Raw genomic sequence first — 26,023 nt, forward strand, 5'->3', positions numbered from 1 at the left:
AAAAACAAAATGTTTCTTCCTACACGGTCTAGTAAGGAAAATCCTTTTCCAAAATGGCCACCATGGAAAGGGAAGGCGAGGTTCCGTACAGGGCCCCTCTTCACTTTCCATGGCAGCCTGCAGAAGGCGAAAACAGAACCCTATGACCATATTACCACAAGCACATTTTTCTTCCCTTTCAAACCTATCCCAATTTCAAATAACTTTACCACAAAGTGAGTTCCACGTGGACATGGCCACTTTAACCCCATGTGTTGTCCCTCGTGGTCATGGCCACTAGCCAGATTGTCCAGATCATGACCTTATTCCATGACCCAGACAATCTGGCCACTGCCCATGGCCATAGGCTACACCTCAGGCACCAAAGGTATATGACTATTTTGTGTACCTACATTATGACTCTTGTCAAAAAATAAAACATGGGCACATTTGCAAAACCATGCTTTCAGGTCCTTGGCAATGTTCCTTACACAAGTTTGCTGAAATCCACCCATGTTTAACTTTTTCAAAAGTGTCAAATGTATGCACATACAATAGTCATATAACCTTGTCCCCACTTGACAAAATCCATTCTGACTTTATGAAAACATTTATATTTATAATCTTTTTACAAACCTTTGTGTAGATTTCTCACATGGCACCTCCTTCAAAAGCCTTTACATTATTTTGGGACCCCCCTCTAATTTTGCCCCCTCTTGACAAAATCCCAACACACTTTGCAAAAACATTTTTATATAGATGTGTTATCAGTTTGCCAAATTAAGTGTAGATTCGTCAAATGGCACCTCATGGCACCTCATTTGTAAGAGTTTGCATTATTTTGGGACTCCCCAAACTCCCATTCAGAATTAGGTGGAGTATAAAATTGCAAAATTTCATGCAGTTTCATTAAAGGAGTAGTGTGCTAAGAAATATTATTGTCCCAAGCGCTCGGGGGGGTGTATTTAAGCATACGTTGATCAATCCTAAAAAAATTTCTATACACCTTACTGTGGTTTTCCTCACTTTTACATATGTGAAATCAGGTAGCAGGGAGTGGCCATTTTGTTCTAATCTTATCTGTTGCTGCATCGCCCTAAGCTCAAGTGTCCTTACGGCACTAAATCATAGTGCCCGCCCCTGAAACTGACATTACCTTTCCTAGCAATATTCTCCGCCTGTATCCGTGACGCTACTGTGCAGTGAAGCGAAACGCAGCCAATCATCACCTATGTCCAGACGTTAGTTGACGCAAAACCCGGAATATCAACACACATCCTTTCATAGAACAGCGCGTCCCAATTCTGGATACAAAACACTATGTTTAAAGGAATCCGCATTACATTGCAATTTAGAATGTGCTATTATTACACAATAAACGCTTTGAGAACATCCACCGATTTCCATATTCAACAAATGTTCTGTTGCTTTCTTTGTTCTCGATACAGAAATGTTTATCGTGAGTCACACAGTGTTCCTTTGGGTATAAACTCAATTGATGGAAGCACTGTGATTTGCAAGGCTTTGGCATCAGCTTGTTGCTACACCACCGTAAATGATGTCAAGGTACTCCTTATTACCACAAAAGGGCATATGGGCCCGGCACGATTATCCCAAAACAGCATTATGCTCATCCAACCATTTAGGTGTATCATCAACTGCCGGCTGAAGAAGCCATCAATTGGTATCTGGAAATTATGACATTCGCAGTAGGGCAGGATGTGGCTGTGTAGAAAACATAACAGAAATGTGTTCAGTACCCGTTCTTAAATCTGTTCTAATCAATCCATTACTTATGCACTGTGTGAAAACTAAGGATGACCACAAACTAGAAACAATGTAAACACAGAGAAAACAATGTGCAATGTTGGAGTCAACTGTGTAATTGAGAGGTTAGTGCTATGCAGTGTGTTTACCTCGCAATGGGAGACCGATGCGGAAGTTGACTGAAGAAATCGAATAACACTTAGCATTTTAACGTAACGTTAGCCTAGCATTGGGCATTGGTGGAACCTGTGAGAACACTGATGTGGACTCCATTAATTTCGGTGCTGGACTGCCCACGTGCCATGGGACAAATACAAGTACACACCGGTTGTTTCTGAGTATCCTCATCAATTGGCAACAAACAGCAAACCATTGCAATGTTAGCCAGCAATCCATACCGGTCATAAAATTAAATCTTGACTTCTTTGTCTACAAATTCGTCTACAGTAAAACTTACATAACAATCAGCATTTCCATTCTCTTGGCGTAACGCAGAGTGTCTGTTCAGATCAATGATTTTTCATCAAATTAAATGAAACATTACTTTGTCCAGTTTTGGATTGCTGCCCCTTTTCATGTTTGACATTTTTACATACCTCATCCCATTCATTTTCTTTTACTTACGAATCCTCCCTTTATTTCCAAAGACAAAAACAATATGGGCTTATGCCAAGCATGCTTTTGGTACATGGAAGTGACAAAATAACTTGCCACGACGCGAGGGAGTAAACAGCCCAAGGCATTGACCTTGAGGCCCACAGCAGCGATTCCCACGTGCACCACTGTAGCATTAGGAATATTTATGAAAAACAAACCAATTGTTTGCTTGAATACACCAATACTGCCTGAAATTTCCAGATATTTACTCATTTTATGAAAACACTCGGAATTCATAATCCACCTGTCAGCTGAGCACGTCTTCAGTTTTTGGATAGCGACCTCTGCACACCGAGCGCACCAACAGCCCCCACCTTTGCAAAGGATACGCACAGCGAACAGTGACTGCCTCTCACCTTTTTCCTCCAGCACCTGTGTCAAAGTAGTCTATTTGTCACGGCAGGTCCACCGTAAAGTGTTTTAATTCAAACAGTGTATTGGTTTCGCTTCCACAATTTATACTTTTGATAGCTTTGGCATTCAAGTTACATATGTTTTCCGTTGGTCATGTACAATGTATCAAAATTGTTGAACTTACAAATAGCTGATAACCATTTGTATCGGGATGCCAACTGTTCCATGAGTTCTGCTTTCAGTGGACAGAACCCGCTTGCAATTTTAGTGGAAATGTAGGAAGCAAACCACAAACGATTCCATGAGTATGCATGTCCAACATACTCAAAACCATATCTTTCCCGAAATCGAGATCCATTTCCTGATATATTGGCTTGACCACCCACTTTTTGGTTCTTTTTCCAAAGGCAATTTGGCATCGAAGCCAGAGGCGCAGAATACGTAGGTGCTCTGGGGCCCGGGAACCAGCCGGCAGAATGAAGTCGGGGCTGAGCCCTCCCCGGGCCGAAGAGGAGAGACACAATATGGATGGCCCTTTGTTCCATCCATACTGTGTCTCTCTCTGGCCCGGGTAAAAGCCGGGTAAAAAACGATTTTTAGAAATTGATTGGTGTGCGGGTATGTGTTGGAGCGAGTGGCTTTTTATACCTGGCTAGTTTTTTTGTTTATTTATATAGCGCTCCAAACTCACAGGTATCTAATAACTTGCAACTTGAAGTTCTTTCTCCTGGTTTATTAATACAATCATCTTAGGTGGTGCATTGATCTGTTTAGCTATCTTGTTTATTTTGCTCTGGGACCAATATGCTTACCTAACTTCATCATTAGGGAGCTTTGAGATGATATTGTATTTTATTTTGATTTATAAAGCCCGAAACCAAGGCTCGAACACATCTGGGCGCTGAGGAGCAGGACTGCCCAAGATCCCCTAACCAAGAGATTTAAACATTAAGGAATGTCTTTAAGGCCTTAAGAAAATGGAGGTGGTCAGACAGCTCTCGAAGTTCAAGTGGGAGAGCATTCCACAAATTCATAGTCAAAACAGGATGGCATGGTTGGTTGTATCGAAAGCCGTGGAGAGGTCAAGTAAAATGAGAACTCTGACCTCACTGCGGTACTGGAGCATGGCCATGACATCAAGAACAGAAATCATCACACATTCCATTCATCTAACAAATCTAAAGCCTGCCTGGAATACGTGCACAAGAGAGTTTTACTCAAGGTAACATGAAAGTTGTGGTGTAACAATGGATTCCATAAACTTAACCAAGTATTAAACAACACTCAGTTAGAAATGGGGTACTGTTTCAAAGAAATCGGCACAATTTTGGAGTCCCAAAAGCATTACACTTACATGCAGAGTGTACCCCAACTGGCAATGCCAGAGCTGCTTGTCGAGGGATGTTGATCGATCCTTTGGAACCCAAAGACCAAGGAAAAAGCAGCACCATCATAGCTGCATGTTTCACAGACCCTAAATGGTATCCAGCTTCATGCTTGCTTTGCATTGTGATACATGTTTTGTGTGCCTATACCCTTTTTCATGTATTCCTTTTCTTCTGGCCTTTCCATGTTGGTTTGTTATGCCAGAAATATCTCAAGCAGTATATACTGCTACTTTTTTTTTCTACCCAGAAGCATTGTTTTTTCACTGTATTAAAACAGTAGTATGTTGTTTTCAGGTATACATTGCAAGAATCAGGCATCATGAAACAGTTCAAAGCCCTAACATTAAAATTCATCATCACCTATTCACAAAACACTGGCAGTTCTTGTTTTTCATTTTACTGCACTGTGCAATTTCTTCTGTATTTTTGTTTGAGCCAGATTTACTACTACTTGGAGCGGCAACATACCTCAGCAAAGTAAGCAATTTGTCCCAACAACCTTAGTTTACCACAAGTCAAGGTAATGTGACAACTAGATAAGTCTTTCAAGCTTTTATTTTAATAACATTTTAATTTCAACGGCCACAAGGCACTACTACTATAGGTTTCCCAGCACTGAAGTAACCAAAAAGAGAAAGAATGAAAATAAGAACTGGCAAAGCGACATAACTTGAATTGGGAACTTCCTTTCGGTGTTGGTGGTGGTACTCCACCTTGCCGCTGTACCTTCTGTTTAGTGTTCTCCCATCCTAGTTGTGTTGCACTGCCTTTTGAGGACTACTACAACCTGGATGATTATAGAGGGGGGGAGTAGGGCAGTGATGGCTTACTTGATTGCAACTTAAAGTCTTAAACCTCCTTCTTTCTTGACTTTAGTATATGCAGTAAATTCTAGCCAATGTTTCCATTGTTCTGCACACCCTAGCCCCCCTTGCACCAAGTTGCGACTACGTGCAAATGCGGTCAAAACTGCCGGTGATGTCACTTCCTATATTTGGGCACCCCCCAGGAAATTCATAAGTCAGCTCCCCTGATCGAAGGATCCCAAATTTGCCAGCAGTTCTAGATTGCTGTCTGCCTATGTTCTCATTATGCGGCCATAATAACGCAAGTAGTGTGCGAGATTCCATAACCTGTATATCGAAATGCAATCTCTTGGGCCGGTACTTTAGGCACATATTGTGGAACACCTCCACATCTCCTGTTTGACAGAATTCTGTGAGTCCTTTCATATCTCTTGATAGAGTTTTATCAAACACAATCTTCTCAAGAGCTTTGTGTGCAGGTGAAGATGGAACCAACCACTTCTTCTTGCAATCCTGCTCCTCCGTTAAAAGTCCATGTTCACATTTCTGAAAATGTTGGTTTTCTGTCCATGAGTGAAATTTGGAGCAGTGGTGCATAAATGAGCGCCATTTTTCAATTAGAATTTCCAACTGCTTTTCACCAACCCTGTAATGCTGAGTTGTCCGCAAACTTCTCACGGTCTTTCGCGGTGAAAAACACCAGTTTATTTGCTTCTTGCAGCCATATCCCATCCCATTCTCATCACCCCTCCACTCCCCAGAGATTATTTGATAAGTTTGACAAGTGCAATATTGACACTAGTTGCTGTCTGCGGATCCAAGATGGTGGGCATTTCGAAATATCTGACACACTTCACGCTTTTCACTACCAAATCAGTGGTCACCTCTGATGTCCGCAGACACCATGTTGCCTCCTAAGCCAATCGGATTCCAATCGGATTCCTGTCTGCGGAGCAAACAGGTAAGTGTGTCTGCGGAGCGGACATAGATATCACTAATCTTTTGGGACCTACTTTTTGGTTGTTTAAAAAAAAAATACTGGATGGATTTCCACCAAATTTACAAACGCATGCTTTCGGCACCAAGCCACCGCTCCTGTCGTACATTTGGCGTAAATCCGTCCAGCGGTTTGGGCTGTAGGAATGCGCAAAGTTTTTTCTCCATTCAGTCTATGGGAAAAAAAGACATTTTGGCACCCATCCCTATAACTTTGCCCCAAATCTCACCAAAAAGTGCTCTTCCTATGGGCTTAGCAACTTAACCATAACTACATGGCCACTACCGCAGGCCATGTAATTTAATTAAAGAAGCCCTTCTGTATTACCGTTGAAATCTGGAAGTTCATGGAGCCATCTGCATCTGTTGATATGCCTAAATTCTTTAAGTTGTTTGTGGCTCTGGTAAGGGTCGTAGCTGTTTAAGCTAATGTTCTCAAGGCCAATTGTAGAAGAGACTCCCAAAACCCTGCTCTTACATTTGTCAGCATTCATTTTGAGAGTTTGTTGTCATCCACTCTTTGATTGTGATATGGGTATGATCAAATCCTGGTACAGGCTTCTCTTTACCTGGATAGAATTCGAAAAGCAGTTGGATGTCATTGGCTTTACTATATGCCGTGAAGCACAGGTTTCAAATTAATCTGATCAGAGGAGGCAGAAAAATATTGAACAAAATCGATATCAAGGCAGATGCCTCTGAGACTTTTCGTGTAACCATGATGATCAATATGATGATATTTCTTTTCTTTTAATTGGATGTGTATAGGAGAATATTGCAGGGAAGGTTGTTTATTTCAATGGAGGTCAATAAGGGATCCATCTTTTTTTTAAAATATTTTATTTAAAATTTTACGTCAACAACATAAACATACAAGGAGTCCGATCCCCCCACAACTCACCCAAACGTAATGCAGTGTGTATTGGTAATACATGTGACAAAGACTTTGCTTCCAGTTCCACAACACAGCTCTAATCAACTGCTATAATAAAAAATTGTACATATGGAGCCCAGACTTCCGGCGGCCAGGAGTGCAGCGGTAACGTTCAGATAAAAGTAGTCGCCACATCATGACAGATGCCACGTCCTGCAGCCACCCCTACACGTTGGGGGGATGACCCTTCCCCTGGCCATGTCCACCCTTCTACAAACCACCACCAATACCAGCCCTGCCAAATGCCTCATCATCGGAGGCAGGGACCTTGTGCACCCCAAGAGCGAGAGCACAGGACATGGTGCCAGGCATTCCCCAATAATCAAAGATACTTTCTCCAATACCCGATACAAAAGCGTGAGATCTGCAGGCATTCCCAGGCCAAATGAAGAAATCCTGCCGGGATAGCTCTGCACCTGCCGCTGGAGTCCGCCGCTGAAGAAAAATACCTGAGGAGCCTGGCTGGGGTGTGATAAACCTGGTGTAGGAAGTTGAAGTGTATTATCTTAAATTTGGATATTAAGGCCCTAGTACATATATCCAATCTTCATCCGCTATACCCCTATCTAGGTCCTCTTCCCACTGCCATTTCAGAACCTCCCATGGTATATCCGTCATGAGGCTACAGTATAATCACAAGACCAAGCGTCTCTCTCCCCGAGATTGAATCACCCCCTGCAATAATGCCCATGTAGGAGGTTGTTAGGGAAATGAGGGGAATAGTGCTTGAGTGTGTGCCATACCCAGAAGTACAAAGGAATATCCAGAGCCGAGTTCCCCCCTTTCTCTGCCTGCTGTAAGGAGAGAAACTCCTCATCAATGAAGAAATCCCCAAAGGTGATAATACCCAGCTTGCCCACCCCTCGCAAATAGGCTCGCTCTCTTGCCATAGCCAGCCTTGCCACAGGCCGCACCGGGAGGAGGGATGTGTATAATATATGAACACCCAGCTTCCCATGCGATCTTCTTCCAAACCGCACAGGTCATGTGAGGCCCAATAATATTGTTCCAGATGGGGCAGCGCTCGATCACCCTCGCAAATGGGTGTGTTAGCGTGGCATACGCTACTCTTGCCGTTTTCCATACCCAAACTAGATTGAGAATAAGCCCACGCAGCTGTAGGAAGAAGCCACCAGACAAAAACAAAGGGCAATTGAGGAAAACATACAGAAATGTAGGGAGCACAATAATTTTGACAATCGAAATTCAACCCATCAGTGTGAGCAGAAGCATTCGCCATCTCACCACTGCATCCTGGAGAGACCCAATCGTCCTCCCTTAGTCATCCCGGAACAGTTCTTCCAAACTGCGTGACACCTCTACCCCCAGATACCGGACTCCGGACGATTCCCACTTGAGGCCAAACTCATCCTCAAACCCTCTCGTTCCGTCTGCGAGGGAAACAACCACTGATTTGCTGTGGTTAATCATCAGGCCAGAGAACTTAACACATTTGAGCACTTCCTGCATCACTGGGCCCAGGTTGCAAACTGGGTTGCTGATAAAGATGGCTGCATCAGCCGCACACAGGGAGATGAAACCAGTCACAGCCCCCTCTTGAGGTACCTCTCCTGTAGAATCGCTGCCAGTGTTCCATTGCAAGAGCAAAGAGGATGCAGAAGAGCGGTCAGCCTTCCCACATACCCCTCCCCTTAGAAATTGAGGGACAGATGCAAAGCAAGATGCTTTTGCTTTGCACCTGTCCCTCAATTTCTAAAAATCATATTGGGTTGGGTATACTTCTTCATCTGTGCACCCCTCCCCATAGCAAAGCTTTCAGACCCCACTACAATCCTCGCCAGATGGGGTGACATATATGAGGGACAGCAGTGCTATAAAGTGAGTGATGATCCAGAGTTTTTGGAGCACCGCAAATAAAAATGGCCATTCGACAGAGTCGAATGCCTTTTCGGCATCTAAGAAAACAGTGATAGCCTGTGACTCATGCTCGAGCGCCACCAACACCCCGAAACAACAGCATAGCCCATATGTTGTGTTCCTCCCGGGACTAAACCTGGCCTGGTCCACCACCATGAGGTCTGGCATCAAGGGGAACAGGCCGATGGCGAGCACCTTAGTGAATATCTTGTCTACGTTAATTAATGAGATTGGCTGGTATGATAGGCAGTCCTCTGCCTCCCTTATGTACAAGCACAATATTTGCCTCACATAATGAGGCAGGAAGCGTCCAGGAAGCAAGTGACTCTGCATGCAGCCGCAGGAGAACGGGGACGAGAATTGAGGTGTACGCCTTATAAAATTCCCTGGTCAGGCCGTCGGACCCTGGGGACCTAGATCACAGGAGCTCCTTTGGTTAAGAGCCTCGCGGAGATGGGGTGCTACCCAGTACAATTCCATCTCCCCTAAGTAGTGCTGCAGACTCTTTGAGTCCTGCAAGAACTTGGACCCATACAAGCACCTGTAGAAGGTGTTTAATTCAGCCACAATATCTTCCTCTGCATACATGGGGTCACCCAGGGGGCTCCTAATACACTCTACCTGTGGAAGTATTCTGTCTACCGTCCAACCCGAGCCAACAGAGCTCCTGGTTTGGTTTTTGCCCCTTCCGGTACTGATGTACCTGGTGGCCTCTGCCCGGAAATCGAACCTCCTGATCGGCTTTCACCCTAAACCCATCAAGTTCCTTCCGGGGCCTGACCAGGGTCGCGGAGTCCGCCGTGGATGTGTAGTCACCCTCTAGTCACTTCAGCCATGCCATGCCTACTGCAAGGTCGCCCCTGAAAAAACAAAGTATCACATTCTCATTAGACATACACACCCCTCTGACATAGCACTTAAAGCATTCCCATACTATACCTTGCAAGCAGATGGAACCCTCATTGTTTTCAAAATAGTTCATGATCTTCTCCCATAATTCCAGACAGCACACAGAATCCTGCAATGTATTGGGTTTAAATCTCAAAAGTGAGCCCCCTCCATCCCCACCCAACAAACACTCACCAGGATCACAGGCGAGTGTTCAGACAAGGTCCGGGGGAGAATCCAACCATCATCCCACGTGAATCCCCCAATGCAGGACACTAAAAAGTAATCCAGCCTGTAGCTAGTCCTGTGAACCCAGGAATGGAAGGTGCAATCATGTTTAGCCCTGTGCTGCCTCCTCCACCCATCCATGAGATTGTATGTCTTGCATATCTCCTGCACCTATACGCTCACCTTAGACACAGAGCCATAGCCCATCCCTGATTGGTCCAATAAGGGGTCAATTACTGTTTTAGATCCCAACCCACACTATAGTGGAGTCCTGAAACCCTGCGAGCTGGACCATCACCCAGTCAAACGCATTACTTATCCACAATTGGCCAATATGAATTCAATAATGCCACCTTCACCCCCTCCAGGATGCCACAAACCAGCAGAGCACTCCACTCATCCCTTGCCACCAAGACCAGGCAAAACGTACCTCCATACCTATAAGGATAGCCATCCCCCCTCCCGTAGTATGAATATGATTAAAAATACAGGTGGTAGCCCCAGTGTGCACCCTGCCTGTGTTCCAAGGACGGAGTAAGGTGGATCTCCTGACGAAAGGCCACCTTTACCCGGTGTCTGCAGAGGTACTGTGCAACCTTCCTGACCTTGGAGGTGTGGTCCCCCCAACCTAATATTGCAGGCACATACCCGAAAAGCCATTCACATTCAGCAATGCCAATTCGGCAGAGCAGGTCTCCCAAAACCACTTATGTAGCCGCAGAAGATAATCTCCAGCCAGCAGGCTGCTAGGCCTGAATCAGATTACAAAAAAGCATAATGATGCAAACCCCTCCCATCATGATTCTCCCCCTACCTACCACCCCCCACCCATCAGACCCTTGCATCCCCCCCTAACTCCCCAACCTCCAGCCCCTGCACCCTACCTCATGCTTCCCCAACTTTCATACATGAATAATGTTGTGCTTGCGGCACTAGTGCTCATCCAGGCAGATGTCGGCTCAGACACCCACTGTCAGTCACAATACATGTACAAGGCAGCCCTAACCATCGGATAAGGGTGACAATGCCACAGAGACAGCTGTTAAGCATCAGATTCGACCTTCCTCTGGTTCAATCTTGACAGCATTCACAGGAGGGAAAGCTCTAAACAGACCCAGGACTAAGGGCTATTAAATGTATACAAATGGGGGAGGGGTGTCCTGGCTGTGGGAGTCAGAGCTAATTGCGACTTATTCAATGCAAATCAAATCTGTAGTGTATTAGCTACCCTTCAGTGGTATTATTTATGCATATCCTAGGGTAGGTGTACATAAAAAAGGAAAATAATAATACACATGTGCTAGCTTGTTTGTGAGAAGAGGTACAGCTTTAATTTAAGTTACTGTCCTCATCCACTTGACTATTTTATTAAGAGATAATGAGTTCAAAAGGTGCAATCTACCTGCACAAATAACACACCAACATAAAAATTGTGCGGTGAGCATAAACCACAGTCTCCCACAGCCAGGACACCCCTGCCCCATCAATCTTGACAGCAGCTGGGCCTCAGGCGTCCTCCTGGCCCTCTCAGCCTCGATTTCTGGCTCCATTCAGGGGTCTCATGCTGTTGGGGTTATGTAGTCCACTGATCTCATCCAGGAAGGTGCTTGCTGCCTCCAGAGACACAAACAATTGTGTTCTCCCATTGTGTTGGATGCAGAGTTTTGGAGGAAACAGCATGGAATATGGGATGTTAATAGATCTAAAACGGCGTTTAACTCCTGTAAAAGATGCCTGGACCGGCACCGAAAAGTCCGGGAAGACCTGGAATTTATCACCATCATAATGAAGATCTCCCTTCTGCCTGGCCAAACGAAGGATCATGTCTCAGTCCCTATAGGTTATAGGCTAGAAGGCGGGTAATGATAGGACGGGGAGCCTCCCTCAGGCACTGTCCATGCAGCCAGGATCTGGTGAGCCCACTCGACCACAAACAGAGGAAATAGCTCTGCCCCTCCAAAGACCTCCGTGCAGAAAACCTCGACAAATTCTTACCTCCTGACCTGCCCCCTGGCGCTCCCGGAACCCAAACAAATGGATATTGTTTGTGCCGGCCATGCCCACCAAGTCCTCATTTTTGGAGACCACTGCCTTGATTTGCACCCCCAGGGCTGACACCCTGACCGTGAGCAAAGTCAACCCATCTTTGAGACTGGATACACTGTGCTCCACCTCATCCAGGCAGTTGCCATTCTTGTCCAGCCGGTGTTGGAGAATGTCAACCTTAGAGGACAGAGAGTCCGGCTCAGAGTCTAGCCCGCCAATGCCCACCTTTAGATCCAATATAATAGCCTTGATGTTCATCCCTGGCACTGGGTCTGCCCCTCCCGGGACTGGTTCCACAGCGTCTGGCTTCTCCACCCAGGGCTGGTCCCGGAGGGTTTTGGAGGATGGGCCCCCATCGAACGTAAGCTTCCTCTGCAGTTTATCTGTTTTCCCCATGGCAGACCCAGCAGGCTGGACCCACTGACTATCAACGGGGCCAGCAAGGGAGACGCAGAGGCACAGTGCACAAGAGGACAAGTGGACAGTGGCAACCAAGGGGGGTGATCACAAGCTTAGGCCTCCTCTCCTCCAGGTCCTGACTGTGTGAATCACGGCCCGACAGCCAAGACTCCAGCAGCAGAGAGACACACCACCGGACCGGCACTCCCGACACTCCCTACTGCTCACTTTGCGGTTTGCAGGATCTGTCCCACCGGGGTTGTTCCTCAAGAGGTCAACTCCCACCAAACGGGCACCAAGTCCAGGAGACACCACTTTGCCACATCCAGGCCCATTCAACATTACAGTTCATGGCCTCTGCCCCCCACATGCCCTTAAAGTAGCACGGATATGCTGGCTACACTCGCCGGGCTGGGAAGCACACAGTCCTGGCCAGTCACCTTCCGACCCTCAAATCCACTGGCAAAACAAACCGGGCTGCCTCCCAAGCTACTACTGTTCAGGATATTGTTGAGCCGACACACAGAGCTCAGCCCATGTCCACCATTCCTGGCCGTTGTTAAGGATTCCAATCGAGCATTACACACCAGACCAAGACTCTTGCCCTTAGCCTAGGAGGTAGTGCACAATTAAAATCGTTTTTTTTATTTCCTAGAATTTGGATTGAGCTGGCACCCAACTTGTCTCACACCCCCTTTTACAAATTCCCCAGGTCAGAATGGACCATGAAAAAGGCCAGTGGGTGGTAATACAATATTTATTTATTTTAAAATCAAAGAAAATTACACAATTTTAATATTGGGCAGAAATCACCAATAGTGTGATAATTACAATGTAAAATGATGAAATACACTTGGTTGACCTTCTTCTCTAACATATCCAAAGCACAGATGAATGGGAGCAATTTTACTGTTTGGGTAGATAGCAGCCGTGTTATGATTTCCCCCTGAAATGCGCACTCAAACCCCTATTAATCGAATTGTGAGTGGATAGAAAGCAGCAGCAAGGAGTCAGGTATACTAGGCAGCAAACAGAATCAAAATCCACTCACACCGAGTGTTTTTAAAACCCTTGCAATTGCATAAAATAGCACTCGGAATGACTAAATATTTAATTTAAATGTGCGGTTGAATGAATGAGGTAAATATGAGTTACAACAGTATCAGGGATTTAAGAACACTAGCAACTACAAGGCAAGGTACCAACAACGGGCACACAGTTCAAAAATGAACTTTGAAATGAAAACACAGTGCAGTCAAATCACATGCATAGGAATTGCTAATTTGCACAGGTTTAAATGTCAAAATGGTTTGAAAAATGGGTGAAATAGACAGAATCGGAATACAGTTTTTATGCTGGGGGATACATGCACATCACAGGGATAATATGAAAGTGACTCTAAATTAATGACAGGATGAGATTCTCAATGAGAAAGGAAATTTGGTCTTAAAAATAAAAGCACTTGACAGAGAAAATCGGTTTGGAAAGGGAAGGGCAAGTTTGACTTAAACTAGATTTTAGTGGCGAGAAAAGAGAAACGCCACCCGTGAATAGAAAAGTTACTCTGCAGTTGTAACCCTTCACGCAGGGTGACTCTTTTTAGGGAGAATTAATTTCTTTAATCAAAATATAGTACTAAGGAATTACAAATGGCAAAAATGAGTCGAAGAATGGTGCTAACACTAGGCAATCAAGGACAGGATGCACAGAGAATTCTGACAGTTTTAAACAAGTTATCAGGGTATTGATGGGATAACTTAGAAGGTTGAACAAAGACAAGGTATCAAGATGGGGCATGCTATGTGTTGCTATGGGATGGGGTAATACAATCAGCATTTGAGTTTGGGATTTGGGACAGCCAACCGGGTTTCTGTACTCAAAGGATCTGGTCACGGCACAACGGCGGCCTCTCCTAAAAGAAAACAGCTGGGCCTGTCTGGTCTCTGGATAGCGAGGGTACAGCTGGCATACAGGTAGTGGATAGGAAGGAGCAGCAATGAGTCAGGAATACTAGACAGCAAACAGAATTACAATCTGACCTTCCCCCACGAAATGAGAGGCAGAATCAGATTTAAAAACCTTTGCGATTGTATAAATAGCGCTCGGAATTACTAAATATTTAATTTAATGCGTGGTTAAATGAATGAGGTAAATATGAGTTCTAACAGTATCAGGGATATAAGAACACTAGCAACTACAAGGCAAAATATTAACAACGGGCATACAGTTCAAAAAATCAACTTTGAAATTAAAACACAGTGCAGCCAAATCATACGTTGGAAAATTGCAGTTTCTTCTTTTTACAGGTTTAAATGTCAAAACGGTTGGAAAAACGGGTGAAATAGACACAATCGAATGCAGTTTTTAGGCTGGGTGATAGATGCACATCACAGGGATAGTATGAAAGTGAAAGAGTGACTCTAGCTGAATAACTGGATGAGATTTTCAATGTGAAAGGAAATTCGGTTTTAAAATAAAAGCAGTTAACAGAGAAAATCGGATTGAAAGGAAAGGACAAGTTTTAAAGAAACTATGTTTTAAGGGCTAGAAAAGAGAGATGCTGCTTGTGACACAGGTTACTTTGCAAGTGTAACCCCTTCGCGCTGTGTGGCTCTTCATGTGGGAATTAATTATTTTAATCAAAAATAGGACTATGGATTTACACAAGACAGAAATTAGAGGAAAAATGGCCCTAACACTAGAAATCAAGGACAAGATGCACAGAAAATTCTGCCAGTTTTCAACACTTTATCCGGTTATTGATGGGATTGCTTAGAAGGTGGAACAAAGACAAGGTACCAAGATAGGGTAGGCTATGGGTTGCTGTGGCATGGGGAGATACTCACAATCAGCGCTTGAGTTTGGGATTTGTGACATCCAACCGGGTTTCTGGACTCAAAGGATCTGAGGATCTGGTCACGGCACCACAGTGGTGCTCGCCTAGCAGAAAACAACTGGGCCTGTCTGGTCACAGCAGCATGCAGGTAGTGGGGCAAAAAGCTGATCGGGTCAGAGGATACTCTCAAAAAGGGTACCACAGCTTTTCCCTCTTTCTCGCTGAGTTAGTGGGATTATGTTATGGGGTTTAGTTCTGAAGGGTGGCTCTGCCTGGATACGGTCAGTTATGCTCTGGCCTGGCAGTGGATCTGGAATCTTGCAGGATGAATAGGAAATATCTGGATACGCAGGAGCTGGAAAATTCAGAAGAGTGTGTGTCCTTTGTCTCTGTGAGCTTCCCCCTTTTATAAAGCGGGTGACATCACAGGATTTACCATGGGAGCACGCTTTGGATGGACATGCCGCTAAACAACTGGATTGGTCAGGGTTTATTGTTACGGCCTTCCTGCCAGCCGGTTGGATTTTAAAGACATGACATCAGTTTTAAGATTTGGGTTTACTATGCCCAGGCCCTCCCACAGTTAATTTGCCAAAAGATCAGTTATGACATAAATTGCACCTTTTTACAGTTGTGGTGCTTTTCGCAAATCATATAGGCAAATTACATATTCCACACAGAGCATTATATTCCCACTCCCAAGTTTGTAGGACTTTGTTCCATCCTTCTCGTAATCTTTTGCCATTTTTAGTGGGAAATATTTTATCAAAAATTCTATAATTTTATATATGCATACCTATTATCACAAAGCATGTTAGTATTGAATTTCAAAGTGGCACCATATACACTTTCCTCAGAATATACAATTTTCTTCCATTTCCGTCTCCAACATGCTAGTGAAAGCTACCACGTCTTAATTTAATGCCACAAAAATTGCATTTAAACTGTAAAACTTTTGCATTACTGCCTTGTCCAGGTGCCAAAATAACAGTCTTAAAGTTCATTAATTATAATAGTGTTTTGAGCCAAGTGGGCTGGCCTTTGTTTTCCAAATATGGTAATTTCTTTCCAGGCCACAACCAAAAGTCAGCTTAGCCCAGTGCTGCCCTGGAGTTTGTCTTTGAAGCACTCCAGTTTAATTTGAGGGGAGGTGCTTTCTTGAAATTTCACACCTAAGTGTCCCAGAAATCTATTGTACCAGGCTAGAGACCAGCCATAAAGTTTGACGAGCATGTGAGATGCTTCCTCTTGGTCCATTCATAGTTTCCAAGGGGCTGGCCCTTTGGGGGAATGCAAATCCTGTTCTCAGAAAACAAATGTTCTTTGAAGCCAGGCCGGGAAACCTGTTCAGTGGCTCCAGCACAGTAAATGCATTTATTTATATATTTATTTGTTTATTTATTTCTGAATCAGAAGAAAGTCTGTTGAAATAAAACATCCCATATATGTTTTCAAACAAAAACCCCAACACATTTCTATGCAAGGCCAGGGCCCAGTTCAACATTTCACTTTTAAACAGATATTTTTCTTGACTGCAAAAAGCAACCCTTTTTACACGTGGTGAATTTTCCTTTTGCTGTCTCTTCCAATGCGGTTTTCTCTTCCATCTACATTCTAAACATTATTTGCAGCCCTAGTCAATTTCTCTTACACAGCAATCTGTTCAAGGCAATTGTCCACTGACAGTAACATAAGCATAGAGAAATAGGGCTTCCTGTTGAAGAGTTCAGCTGTGATATTTTGTTGCAAAGTACAGCATTCTTCCATACTGCTGGGTGTAAAGGTCTTGGTGATTTCACAGATCTTATCTGACACAGCCTGTTATTCAATGAGAAATGCCCCTTTTTGTTGGAGCACAACCTGAATATGGCTGGGCATAGCTGAGCCTCCCTGGATCAGCACTGTGCATTGTTGAACAGATGAAAAAGAGCATCAGGGCGCCATCATTTTAAATGAAAAATATTTCCTTTTTTTCAAGGGATAATTTTGTGTTAGCAGCAAAGCAGAGCTTCTTTTCAATTCTCTTCTTGGTGCACATAAGGAATCACACTGGCAGCCTCTCTCTGTGTGTTCCCTGTTCCATCTTGCCCAATGCTTGGCAAAGGCAGCGCAGCCATCATTTTTGTAGCTGCAATACGCTGTTTTGATGCAAGGGAATGGCACTCTGAAGAACCAGTGCAGCCATTCTGCTGGTAATTGCTGAAGTGCAGATTGGTGATGGAGGGGAATTCTGCGGGGTGGGTAAATGTACCCCACACCATGCTCTCTAGCACCACCAAAGGGATCCATCTTTAAATTCACTGCAGGTTTTACAGTGAGGGAATGAAAGGTAATCATTTTATTTTGTGAAAAAAACAGTCTTTCAGGTAAGCATGCACTTGATTTTAGTGAATATGGTTCTATAGTTCACTGTGGGCTTTAATAACACACAAGCATTAGAAATATGAATTGTATTCCTACAGAAAAAGAGAGCTGCCATTATTTTTTTTATATATTCTCTTTATTTTAATTGAGTATTTATTTTATTTGAAGGCATGAGGGTGTTTCGTTGAATGCAGTGGTGGTCGTTTATTTGATGCCATTTGGGTATTTCTATTATTTCATTGGCTATTGATTTAAATTGGGTCTCATATTTATTGTAATGGAGCTTTACTTTAAATGTACACCAAGGAGGGGTGTTATTCTGTATTAGGCAGTGAATGAGGACGTTTCTGTTATATAATGGCGATAAATGCATGGTCTGTTTTTTTTATCACAATGAAAAGCAAAAGTGCCATATGCTATTGAGGCTTAGTGAATGCTTCCTTGAAATTGTTAGTGATGGATTATAATTGCATCTTAATCTTCCTTGCAATCTCTTCCAAAATGGAGGACTCACTTGACATACAGGTGCTTTTTGAATGGCAAATGATTTTAAAATCAGTTACTGCCTACACCAATGTTGGATGAGAAAACACTGCTGATTGCAGGAGAAGAGTCGGGTGACATGGACGCAGAGCATGTGACCTACCGGGAGAAGCATTAGCGCCTTATGAGTTCCAGTTGATATGGGCATTTGAGGTGAGGGTTGGGTGACATAGAGGTGAATATAGCTTGTGGACGCTTTGCACCCACGGAGAAACCTGAGGCAAGTGTACCGCAGGTTCTGATGGCACCATATGTTAGCTTTGGAAGAGTGGCGGATGATGACAGTTAAAGAAGCGCACCCTGTGCAATGAGAAAAGCAGTTCTAAAGAGAGGAATCACAGTGTCAAAGAGAGTGACGAAAAATGCAGACATCTGAAAAGTTAGGTGTGCTTGTGGTCAGTGATGCATGGTGTGGGAAAACGTGAGCAGCATGGGTTGCTGCAAACAGTACAACCTTGCATCAGGAGGCTGGGAGTGAAACTCAGGACTGGAGAACACCTACTCAAAAGGTGCCCATGCCAGGCCAGACATTATTTAAATAATGTTTGCAGTGTCTGGTGCTAGGCCCATCATGCTGGGAAATGGGGAGCTATCTTGCTGGGCAATTAAGGAGCTAAAATGAAGACCATGGATGTTAAAGCATTGCTAACAGTGCATCAGTTTATAGTGAGGCTTTACAGAAGCCAACATCCATAAGGTAGGTACAAGCTGAAGTAAGTGTGGGCCTCATGTTTAGGATGGTTTGGGGTTGCTGTGGGAACAAGTCTTCCTCAAGGTGACTTCCATCTATATCAGAAGTACTGCAGCAGGTATTCTCTGATCTGCAAACGTGTCGCCTACTTTTACAGTTATTCTTTCAAAGTTGCTATATTAATAATTGGTTGTGTATTTAAACCAACCAAAACTATCAGGCCGATTCATGGAATAATTAGCGCGGCGCAAGTGGCCAAAAACGTGCGATTCGCAGTGGAATAGCGAAAATCGCAGTGCAAGTGCGAAAATCGCACGAAAAGCAGCGCACATCGATTCATGGAAGGCCGTGCGCGAGAAAACCATCGGATGTGCGCTAAAAATGTGCGCGACGCACGTTGGCGCACAGGCCATCTAACGGCTTGCGCCAGGTCACAGCGAAAATCGCACAGGCCACAGCGAAAATCGCACATAACGCGGCTCACACAACAAAAGTAGGCGGAACACGGGGCGTAACACTCGGAATGGGGAACAACTTGCCAAAATGTGGGCGCCACGGGGGAAGTACAGGGTGCAAGTGCGCGGAACGCCCACACGCTCGCCTACAACATGTATTCATGGAATCGAATAGGGCAAAAAAGCGCACGGTCAAACCAGCGCACAGGCACAAACACGACCGCCACAAGAAAGCAGGCGGTAGCGTCTCAGCGCCTGTAATAAATGTGCGCCAAAAAGGTGCGCCAACAAATAGCACCTATATACAGCCATGATGAATGTCCTATACTGTGGCCCTCCAGGACAAATGACGTGCAAAGGGGTACCCACAAACACGGACACCCGCTGACTGAAAAATAACGTGTGCGTGTATTCCGGGGTGCGTGGGAACTTTCACACGCGATTTGGCTGGGTACGTGGATCTCAGGGGTGCGCGGGAAGTCCAACATGCGATTTGGCAGGGTACGTGGATTTCAGGGGTGCGCAGGAAGTTCCACACGCGATTTGGCCGGGTACGTGCGCAGGAATTGACACACGCGACTTGGCTGGGTACGTGGATCTCAGGGGTGCGCGGGAAGTCTCACACGCGATTTGGCAGGGTACGTGGATTTCAGGGGTGCGCGGGAAGTTCCACATGCGATTTGGCCGGGTACGTGCGCGGGAATTCACACACGCGATTTGGCTGGGTACGTGGATCTCAGGGGTGCGCGGGAAATTCTACACGTGATTTGGCTGTGTGCTCCCAGGTATTCCCTGTACACCCTCCACGGCCCCTGCAGGCAGCCGACACCACAGGGGACTACCCTGCACACCTGCTCATGTCACCCAGCACCCCCACCCCCCAGCAGTGCAGGGGCAGCTTCCACCAGGCCCCCACTTATGGCCCCTATCACCCCCACCCCCCAGCAGTGCAGGGGCAGCCTCCACCAGGCCCCCACCCATGTCTCTCACCACCCCCAGCCACCATGGGCACCCTCCACCAGGCCCCCACTCATGCCCCCCTGCACCTCCACCCCCCAGAATCCAGGGGCACCCTCCACCAGGCCCCCACTCATGTCCCCCTGCACCCCCACCCCCCAGCATCCAGGGGCACCCTCCACCAGGCCCCCACTCATGTCCCCCTGCACCCCCACCCCCCAGCAGTGCAGGGGCAGCACCATCAGGCCCCCACTCATGTCCAACTCATTTCTCCCACCAACCCCACCCCCCCAGCCACCATGGGCATCCCCCACCAGGCCCCCACTCATGTCTCCCACCACCCCCACCCCCCCAGCAGTGCAGGGGAAGCCTCCACCAGGCCCCCACCCATGTCTACCACGACCCCCACCCCCAGCCACCATGGGCATCCCCCACCAGGCCCCCACTCATGTCTCCCACCCACCCCCACCCCCCAGCCACCATGGGCAGCCCCCACCAGGCCCCCACTCATGTCTCCCACCACCCCCACCCCCCAGCAGTGTGGGGCACCCTCCACCAGGCCACCACCCATGTCTCCCACCACCCCCACCCCCCAGCCACCATGGGCAGCCCCCACCAGGCCCCCACTCATGTCTCCCACCACCCCCACCCCACAGCAGTGCAGGGGCAGCACCACCAGGCCCCCACTCATGTCCAACTCATGTCTCCCACCACCCCCCCAGCCACCATGGGCATCCCAACCAGGCCCCCACTCATGTCTCCCACCACCCCCACCCCCCAGCCACCATGGGCATCCCCCACCAGGCCCCCACTCATGTCTCCCACCACCCCCAACCCCCCAGCAGTGCAGGGGCAGCACCACCAGGCCCCCACTCATGTCCAACTCATGTCTCCCACCACCCCCACCCCCCAGCATCCAGGGGCACCCTCCACCAGGCCCCCACTCATGTCTCCCACCACCCCCACCCCCCAGCCACCATGGGCATCCCCCACCAGCCCCCCACTCATGTCTCCCATCACCCCCACCCCCCAGCAGTGCAGGGGCACCCTCCACCAGGCCCCCACCCATGTCTACCACCACCCCCACCCCACAGCCACCATGGGCATCCCCCACCAGGCCCCCACTCATGTCTCCCACCCACCCCCACCACCCAGCCACCATGGGCAGCCCCCACCAGGCCCTCACTCATGTCTCCCACCACCCCCACCCCCCAGCAGTGTGGGGCACCCTCCACCAGGCCACCACCCATGTCTCCCACCACCCCCACGCCCCCAGCCACCATGAGCAGCACCCACCAGGCCCCCACGCATGTCTCCCACCACCCCCACCCCCCAGCAGTGCAGGGGCAGCACCACCAGGCCCCCACTCATGTCCAACTCATGTCTCCCACCACCCCAACCCCCCAGCCGCCATGGGCATCCCCCACCAGGCCCCCACTCATGTCTACCACCACCCCACGCCCCAGCAGTGCAGGGGCAGCCTCCACCAGGCCCCCACCCATGTCTACCACCACCCCCACCCCCCAGCCACCATGGGCATCCCCCACCAGGCCCCCACTCATGTCTCCCACCACCCCCACCCCCCAGCAGTGTGAGGCACCCTCCACCAGGCCACCACCCATGTCTCAAACCACCCCCACCCCCCCAGCCACCATGGACAGCCCCCACCAGGCCCCCAACTCATGTCTCCCACCACCCCCACCCCCCAGCAGTGCAGGGGCAGCACCACCAGGCCCCCACTCATGTCGAACTCATGTCTCCCACCACCCCCACCCCCCCAGCCACCATGGGCATCCCCCACCAGGCCCCCACTCATGTCTCCCACCACCCCACCCCCCAGCCACCATGGGCATCCCCCACCAGTCCCCCACTCATGTCTCCCACCACCCCCACCCCCCAGCAGTGCAGGGGCAGCACCACCAGGCCCCCACTCATATCCAACTCATGTCTCCCACCACCCCCACCCCCCAGCATCCAGGGGCACCCTCCACCAGGCCCCCACTCATGTCTCCCACCACCCCCACCCCCCAGCCACCATGGGCAACACCCACCAGGCCCCCACTCATGTCCCCCTGCACCCCACCCCCCCGCATCCAGGGGCACCCTCCACCAGGCCCCCACTCATGGCCCCTATCACCCCCACCCCCCAGCAGTGCAGGGGCAGCACCACCAGGCTCCCACTCATGTCTCCCACCACCCCCACCCCCCAGCCACCATGGGCAGCCCCCACCAGGCCCCCACTCATGTCTCCCACCACCCCACCCCCCAGCAGTGCAGGGGCAGCACCACCAGGCCCCCACTCATGTCCAACTCATGTCTCCCACCACCCCCACCTCCAGCATCCAGGGGCACCCTCCACCAGGCCCCCACTCATGTCTCCCACCACCCCCACCCCCCAGCCACCATGGGCAGCCCCCACCAAGCCCCCACGCATGTCCCCCTGCACCCCCACCCCCCAGCATCCAGGGGCACCCTCCACCAGGCCCCCACTCATGTCCCCCTGCACCCCCACCCCCAGCATCCAGGGGCACCCTCCACCAGGCCCCCACTCATGGCCCCTATCACCCCCACCCCCCAGCAGTGCAGGGGCAGCACCACCAGGCCACCACCCATGTCTCCCACCACCCCCACCCCCCAGCATCCAGGGGCACCCTCCATCAGGCCCCCACTCATGGCCCCTATCACCCCCACCCCCCAGCAGTGCAGGGGCAGCACCACCAGGCCACCACCCATGTCTACCACCACCCCCACCACCCAGCCACGATGGGCAGACCCACCAGGCCCCCACTCATGTCTCCCACCACCCCCACCCCCCAGCATCCAGAGGCACCCTCCACCAGGCCCCCACTCATGTCTTCCACCACCCCCACCCCCCAGCCACCATGGGCATCCCCCACCAGGCCCCCACTCATGTCTCCCACCACCCCCACCCCCCCAGCAGTGACGGGGCAGCCTCCACCAGGCCCCCACCCATGTCTACCACCACCCCCACCCCCCAGCCACCATGGGCATCCCCCACCAGGCCCCCACTCATGTCTCCCACCCACCCCCACCTCCCAGCCACCATGGGCAGCCCCCACCAGGCCCGCACTCATGTCTCCCACCACCCCCACCCCCCAGCAGTGTGGTGCACCCTCCACCAGGCCACCACCCATGTCTCCCACCACCCCCACCCCCCAGCAGTGCAGGGGCAGCACCACCAGGCCCCCACTCATGTCCAACTCATGTCTCCCACCACCCCCACCCCCACAGCCACCATGGGCATCCCCCACCAGGCCCCCACTCATGTCTCCCACCACCCCCAGCCACCATGGGCACCCTCCACCAGGCCCCCACTCAAGTCCCCCTGCACCCCCACCCCCCAGCATCCAGGGGCACCCTCCACCAGGACCCCACTCATGTCTCCCACCACCCCCACCCCCCAACCAGCAGGGGCACCCTCCACCAGTCCCCACTCATGTCTCCCACCACCCCCACCCCCCAGCAGTGCAGAGGCAGCACCACCAGGCCACCACCCATGTATCCCACGTCCCCCACCCCCCCGCCACCATGGGCAGCCTCCACCAGGCCCCCACTCATGTCTCCCACCACCCCCACCCCCCCAGCCACCATGGGCAGCCCCCACCAGGCCCCCACCCATGTCTACCACCACCCCCACCCCCCAGCCACCATGGGCATCCCCCACCAGGCCCCCACTCATGTCTCCCACCACCCCCACCCCCCAGCAGTGCAGGGGCAGCCTCCACCAGGCCCCCACTCATGTCCCCCTGCACCCAGGTCCTCACAATCCCCAATCATATGCGTTATGGTCAGCCTCCACAGCCAAAAGGCCCTACCAAGTAACCCATTCACCCACATGGAAATGGAAATTACATGTTACACCCCCAATGTTCATAAAGCAAATGAACCCATGTCCGTCACACACAATGGTTGCAACTGAATGGGAAAACACCCAACATGACATGCATGAAACCAATGAGATGATACCACACAGTGAAGTATGAAAACAAAATTGTATTAAAAAAAATTGAATGCAAATGAAATGAAACAAACTACAATGGCAATGAAAAAAATAAGCTGCATGTTCGTCCAAAAAAATAAAAACTACAAATCCAAAAAAATGTTGTTCAAAGTCACATTAAAAATAAAATCAATCCGAGAGAGAAAAATAAATGCAAAGACCATTGCTCCATGGAGAATAAATTAAAAATAAAAAAATAAAACAATCCAATGAAGAACTATGTACAAAACATCCAAGGGTCCATGAACACAACTGAACAAAGGAAACCTACAAAAAACCCTAACTAAAATCCAACTATATACAAAAAGTGGAGCAGTGTCCGCCGACTCCAAATCATAAGAAGAAACAAAGGAAACCTAAAACTAAAGAACTATATACAAAGGTGGTGGGCAAGTCCAGCGGCTCACTCCGTGGTGTTCCGGGCCAGGGCATCATCAAACTCCTTGTCTATGTCCCGGAGGCGGTCCTGTTCCATGGCCCCGAGGGTCCTCAGGGACGACACCATCTGCTCCTCCAACCCCCTGCGGATTGCCTCGAGGCACTCGGCCCGCCTCAGGGCCCTCCACATGGAGTTCTCTGCACTGACCATCGTGAGCCGCGCCTCTTCCGCCCGCCGCCGCTCCGCACCTATCTGCTGGCCCAACCACAGCCACACGGAAGACACTTCCTGTCCTGGGTCCTCCTGCCCTCCGGCCGATGCCTGCCCCTCCGATGTTGATGGCCCCGAGCCATGATGCCTCCCACGTTGACTCTGCTGCTGCCTCCAACGCAACTGCCTCTGCCAGCACGACGGCATCCAGGCTGATGTAATCCACCAACGCCGTTGTGCACGTGTCCTGCCTGATGATGCCGGCACATCCTCCATCTGCTGGGGTACAGTTGCTGTGGTGTCCACCCCTGCTGGACCTCCGACTCCCGACTGTGGCAGGGATGGGATCCCCACCGAGCTGGCTGCATTGGTCAGGGCAGGTCCACAGGGGGCCCTGGTGGCATCTGGGCCGGAAGACGGCAAGGAGAAAGACCGGCGTATAGCCTCCACAGAGGAGGAGAGGGCCGCCAGATTGGCCGACACATGCAGGAAACCCCCGAATATGGAAGATCCCAATTGGGCCACGTCGGCACGGTGCTCTTCGTGATGATGTGCGTGCTCCTCCCGGGAAGCACGCACGTCATCACGAATTGCACCCGCGCGCATCGTGACCCCAATCAGGACCTTCTCCATACGGACACGGGTCCCCTCGTCGGCAGGTGGAGGGGAGTCAGGTGACATGGACATCCCCTCTACCTGCGGACGGGCCTGGGACAGGGCATCCCTGCTGGTGCATGGTGGTGCACTCACAGGGTCAGGGACAGCGACATGCACAGGCCCCTCCACGGTGACCTGTGCTGCCTCCTGCCCCTGCCCCTGGACTGCACCACTTGCACCAGCAGGGATGCCCCCACCAGGCCCCATGTGTGCCTCAGGGCGGTCTCCTCCTCCTCTGTGGAAACCACCAACCTGGATGGCTCTTCACCGTCTTCCGCCGTAGCAGGCCCCTGTGGGGGCTCACCCGCCCCTTCCGCTGCAGCCGTGGGGGCATCCCCGCCACCTTGCTCCACAGCGCCGTCTCCGCCCTCTTCTTCACTAGCCGCTGCGTAGAGGGAGACATAGAACACAAGCATCAGGGTACTGTTCAATGGTCCCCTAGACAGGAAGCAATAGCAGATGAGTACCACTGTCAAAGTACACTTCCATCATGTCCATCCACAACACATGAGTCAGTCGAGGCAAAACACACACAGTAACAGGCATGGTGCATGCCATGGACATTTCCATACATGTCCAATGGACTCTTG

Source organism: Ambystoma mexicanum, chromosome 5q (genome assembly GCF_040938575.1).
Source record: "Ambystoma mexicanum isolate Mex_15411 chromosome 5q, UKY_AmexF1_1, whole genome shotgun sequence".
Lineage (NCBI taxonomy): Eukaryota > Metazoa > Chordata > Amphibia > Caudata > Ambystomatidae > Ambystoma > Ambystoma mexicanum.